This window comes from Phyllostomus hastatus, unplaced genomic scaffold, assembly GCF_019186645.2.
Source record: "Phyllostomus hastatus isolate PE091 unplaced genomic scaffold, TTU_PhHast_1.1 phas_contig_86, whole genome shotgun sequence".
Taxonomy (NCBI): domain Eukaryota; kingdom Metazoa; phylum Chordata; class Mammalia; order Chiroptera; family Phyllostomidae; genus Phyllostomus; species Phyllostomus hastatus.
Genome location: NW_025333977.1, coordinates 94,240,929 through 94,246,928, shown reverse-complemented (window position 1 = coordinate 94,246,928; position 6,000 = coordinate 94,240,929).

Sequence of the window (6,000 nt, the reverse complement as noted above, 5' to 3'; positions counted from 1 at the left end):
CAAAAAGTACATCCTAGATAGATTAAAGACCTACATTTAAAAGACTTTTTTAAACTTCTTATCCCTACAGACATATGGACAAGAAGTCCCCAAATACTTTTTCTGCCTTTCACAGCCCTTGATGCCAACTCATCACGGTGCTGCCAACTAATGCGTGTCCGGGGTCAGAAGGCCTGTGTTGCACAAGCCCCCAGGGTCAGAAGTGTAACTTAGGAGAGATAAATCAGCTTGCCAATTGGAGGATTATTGGGAGCCTTTCAGATAGCCTAGCAATGAGCTGGCTTTTCAGGGAGAGCTGCAAAGCCTCTGGCCTATAAATTCTCTGTTGCTTATTTGTAATACATTTCTTATACTAGGAAAGCTGCAACCTCAATTGCAAAGCTGGCTTTGTTTGATGATCTTGATTCCTCCAGAATCCTCTAGAAATGTGTGAGGCAACAGGAAATTTGTAGTCCCTCTCCTCAAAACAATGCATGGTGTGCCTGGCTGTACCTGGCCTCAGCACACTTCCACATGAAAAGGCCAGAATCTGGGGCACGATATGTATCTCCTTACAGCTGCAAGTTGAAATATGCCTGTACTACGCATTATCTGTGGGGTTTGCCCTCTACCTCTTGCTTAATAAACAGAAATATTGCTGGTGAGAGTAAATTGATCCAAATATTTTGACAATTAGGAAATACCTAACAAAGGTGAAGATAAGCATAACTTATAAATCAAGAATGCCATTTTTAGTAATATATTCTGGAGAGACTATAGCCTATGTACAGATGCATTCCAGCTTTATTTGCAATAACAAGAAATTAGAAATAACCCAAATGTCCATCAACAGAAGAATAGATTGTAGTATATTTGTAAAATGGAATATCATACCGTAATTTAAAATGAATTAATAGCTCTGTATTTAAGTATGGATAAATCATAAAGGGACACCATGTTACAGGAGGGCAGAAACACTATTATGGTATTTATGGGGGTGGGCAAAAGTGGGGTTACAGTTGTTCGTATGGGAAATAATACAATAAGTAATAAATAATAATACAGGAATAAACCCTGTGTTTCATGTACTTACAACTGTAAACCTACTTTTGTCCACCCTTGTACATAGTCTGTAAGTATGCACAACAATGCTAAACCTGCTTTATGGATCATGCGTACATAAAGAATTAAAAACCAAGCATAGAACTGAGAAGTGTCAGTTCTGGAGAGGAAGAGAAAGGAAAGGAATCAGATCACAGGTGAGGCTATATGGGAATTTTGACTGTATCAGTAATATTTTGTTTCTGGGAAAAAGTGATATGAAGCAAATATGGCAAAAAGTTAAGATTTATTAAAGGTGAACAGTGGGCACATGGGTGTTTGTTGTTACTCTCTATGTTTCTGCTCATTTCACCAATGTTAAAATTACAAAGTAATAGTCACAAGACAGAAAAAGCCTCAAGCTTGTGTCTGCAGAAGGGAGTGCCTGAGGACATTAAGCCAGTGGAGTCCCAGAAGCCCACCAAGGTAGCAAGATGGATTTAAAATTGGGTAGAAGGGAGGAGTGGACCTTATAATATTGTTGACATTTGGGACATGAACAACACCTGAGATTTAAAAAAAATAATAATAAACTAAATATTTGGAAGCCTTGGTGAAAACAAATTGCTGTAAATTCCATGCAAAGAATTAATGTTCAACAATTAGTTATTCAGAAAGCTGAGAGGCACTTAAATACTACTTATCCTTTGAGGGGCTGTTCAAAAGACACCTCCTCCATGAAGTTGCTAGGATTGAATCCCTTCCTCACCCAAATATGCCCTCTTCTTCCTCTGAAGTTCCATAGCATTCTCTCTTCACTTCCCTAGATGTTATCATTTTCTTTTTTTTAATTCTTTTTTTAAGGTTTTATTTATTTATTTTTAGAGAGGGAAGGGAGGGAGAAAGAGAGAGAGAGAGAGAGAGAAACATCAATGTGCGCTTGCTGGGAGTCATGGCCTGCAACCCAGGCATGTACCCTGACTGGGAATCGAACCTGCAACACTTTGGTTCGCAGCCCGCGCTCAATCCACTGAGCTACGCCAGCCAGGGCAATGTTATCATTTTCTACCCTATGTTATAACTATATAGATAGGTTTTGACTTCCTTGCTGGGCCTTGAGATCCTTAAGGGTAAAGTTTTATTAATCTCTGCCTATCTGGTGCTATGGGGTTCAAGCTACGTCCTCCGTAAGTATCTGAACAGAGGAGAAAGAGGGACTGAGGAAAGAATCAAACTAAAAAAGCTGCAAAGTGAAGGATATTTATAACAGTCTGTGCTTTGAATTTAGGCCACAGACTTTTGCTGTTTCAACACTTTCCCCTCTTGGGCCATTTCCTTTGAGATGATGTTCTGCCAATTTCTACCTTCAGGCTCTGCCTATGGTGCCAGCTTACCAGTGTGGTGCCAGGGAGGTGCTCTCGGAGGAAGCAAAGCAAGAAAATATAATGAAAGTTTTTCTCTGCAGCAGCAGAGCACCCAGCTGTCACGCTGGGCACGTCCCACAGCAGATGAGGAGAGCTCGGGGGTGGGACCAAGAGCCCAGAACAAGGCCGCTCACAGGATACAATGTGGAAAAACAAAGCCAAGGGTTAAGAAGGGTAAGGCTGATGACAGTTAGGACTGGACAAGAGGCCTCTGGCTGGGTTTTAGACTTTGCCCAGATGTGGCAAATAAAAATATAGGATACCCAATGAAATCTTGAGTTTCAGATAAGTCTTTAGCATAAATACATCTCATGGAACACTGGGGCATATTTACACTAAATAAAAAAAATAATTTATCAGAAGTTCACATTTCATTGGGTATCCTGTATTTTGTCTGCCAGTCCACACTAAGGTCTGGGCTGCAGATCACAGCTAAGAGGGACAGCTCACAGAAATGAGAAAGGAAGCAGAGAGAAGCTGGCCCAGACCCTGAATATGCCTTGAGGGTGGGGACATGTGCTGTTCCCATTGTCTCCCTTGCCCTGACAAACACTGACTCTCCAGACAAGTCAGACTTGCCCCCACCCCTCCTGCCTGCTTCTTCAAGAGCAGTGACCAAGCTTTTGAGTCAGAGATCTAGGTTCAAATCCAGCCTCTGAAATGTAAAGCTGTCTGACTTTAGTAAGTTAAGCTATCCTCTGTGAACCTGTTTTCTCTTCCATAGAACAGGTACCACTGAGAGTTGTGATAAATAAATGAGGTAATGTAGGTGAAGCACATAGTAGGTGCTCAGAAATACTAAGCACAACATCTATGAAACCCTAGTCCTAATACCACACTGCACACACTAAGCCATGCTTAGCAGATGGTGAGATGGAAGAGAGAAGTATGAGCTCTATATTGATTCTCTAGACTAGAGGCTCTTAATATTTTATTCTTATTGCCAGACATGATTCTGATGGAAAAAGAGATAAGAAAGCCTCAGTTACAATTTTCCACCAGCCAACTCTGATAAGGCTCTAAGAAGAGAGATGCACAGAGGACAAGCCCTTGTAATACCCTTGACCTTTACCATATCCTGTGCTTCCTTATGGAAGAGACTCCTGCTGGGAACAGCCTTGAACTCCTTGCAGGGGGTCCCCAAGTCAGGGACTTGGGGGTGAGGGTGGCAGGCCACAACAGGTCATGAAATCAGGGGACACATACACAGGCTTCAGTGGGGAGGAGTACTGAGGGTGCAGTAGGTCCTTTTAAGCCCCCTGTGGGCGAATGACTGACTGCACGTTCCCACAAGAGCTCCTTTTCTCCCTAAAGCCTGTAGTTCTAGGTTCCACTCTATGACAAGCAGGAACATTTCATTTGGTCGAAGCAGAAATTGGAACGTATAATTCCTTTGCTGTCTGTCATGAACTGAATGTTTTGTTTGTGTCCACCCAAAATTCATATTTAGAAATCCTATCCCCTGAGAGATGGTATTAAGAGGTGAGACTTTGGGAGTGATTAGGATTAGTTGAAGTCATATGGGTGGGGCTCTCATGAATGGGATTAGTGCCTTTAAAAGAGTCTGTAGAGCTTGCTTGCCCTGTTATGCTCGCAGCCACATAAGGATGCATTAAGTCTGAAGTCTGCAACTGGGAACTGGGTTCTCACTAGAAGCTGACCAGGCTGGCACCCTGACTTTCTATTTCTAGCCCCCAGAACTGTGAGAAAGAAATGTCTGCTGTTTACAAGCCACCTGGTTTACAGTATTTTGGTATAGCAGCCTGAGCTAAGACATTCTCTTTTCCCTAAAATATTTCCTCAGTTCATCACCTCATCACCAAATTCCCCTCCAGGCTGTGACACTTCAAAAGCAACCAAAATTATCTCTGGGACCTCTGGGAAAGGAATCCAGTGAAATATGTAAGCATCATGCCTACAGAGAGGGAGCAACTTATTAACAAAGCAACTATGTTGTTTTTAATGTTCAAAATGAACAGCCAGTGAGTGAGCAGTTGGGTGCTAAGCACTCAAGATCAGCCAAACAAAAAAAAGCAGATCACTGAGCTTTCCTTTGAATTTCAAACCTCATCATCCATCTCTCTCTCTCTCACCTCTCTCTCTCCCATCTCTCATAAAGCAGGGACCAGAAGCTTGGGGCAAGAAGCATCCCTTGTTTTTTTAAGATCCAAAAACCTTGAAATTCTTACTCTCACCTTTAACAAACCAGCTCCTGCTAACACCCCCACCCACCCCCTGGTAGTGTTGTTGCCTCTCAGAGCCGAGTCTGCCACTGAAACACTTGTCCTCTCCCTTGAGATGCTGTCATGCCATGAGCCTCCAGCCTGCTATGGGGTTGCTTTGTTCTCCCCTCTGTATCTTTTCCTCCTCACCTCTTTGAGCCTCTTTGTCTTTCTTCCCTTGGATTCCCTAAAAGTATTGCCCTTTATATGGTCACACTTTGAAATAAAAGCATATTTGTTAGCAGTTTTGTGCAGTATCCTGCCTCTTTTCTTTGTGACTGCCTTCCACCCAACTTCCCCCTCCAACTATCACTAGCCAAAGGGCCATAGAGCTGGAACCCTAGCTACTTCCTAGGTACTACGTAAACCCACTCTCAATCCCATGTCATGACCACAGCTGATAGGACCAGTAGGGGGAAGTAGAGTTCCTATCTTTGAAATTTGATATTGGGACTGAGAGTCCAATCTCATCCTGGATTGACCTCTTGACAGGAGGAGAGACGTGGGCAGCCTACTATGAGACTATGTAGAAGAGGTTGTTCAGGGAAAGAATGAAAAGACATCTCATTCCCAGGCTCCTGATGACTTTCCATTCCCTTGGCGAAGTCCCTCATAAATCCAAAGGCATGCTTGCCAGCAACCTCTGTGAGATACCCTTGTACCTCCATTATCAACTCCTTTTGTTAAACTACCTCAAGTCTCTGTTGCTTTGAATATTTTAAAAAATGTTTTCTATTCTTAATTTTAGGAACAAATGAGTTAAAGTTTTCTATTTCACACATACACAAAAGAACCTGCCTCCCTTTTTCCACCACATATACACAATGCTTTTCTCTCATGGTTGATTACTGATGATAGTTACGTGTTTTAGAACAGTTCAGTAAGAATAATGTGTTGAATGTTCCTGGCTCTGTTCTAAGTAGCTCCATGTGCCTTTCATTTAATCTTCACAACATTCTTTAAAGTAGGTAGCACTGTTCCCCTCAATTTACAGATAAGGGAACTGAGGCACAGAGAAATCACTTTTCCAAATTTACAGAGCTAATAAGTGGTAGAACAGGGAGTTTTGAATCTAGAATCTAAGCCCTTGTCCACTATACTATGTACTTTTTAAACTCCAGATTACAAATACAGTCTGACAAAAGAACTTCCAACCAATCTATAATAATCTGAAATAGTTCCTGTCCTTACCCCTTTTTCCAGTGAACAACTAAACACAGTATAGAAATAGGAGAATTTGTAGAGAGAAAACGTATCAGGAATATTAATTTCCTAGGGCTGCTATGGCAAAATACCATACACTGGGTGGCTTAAACATCAAAAATTTATCATCT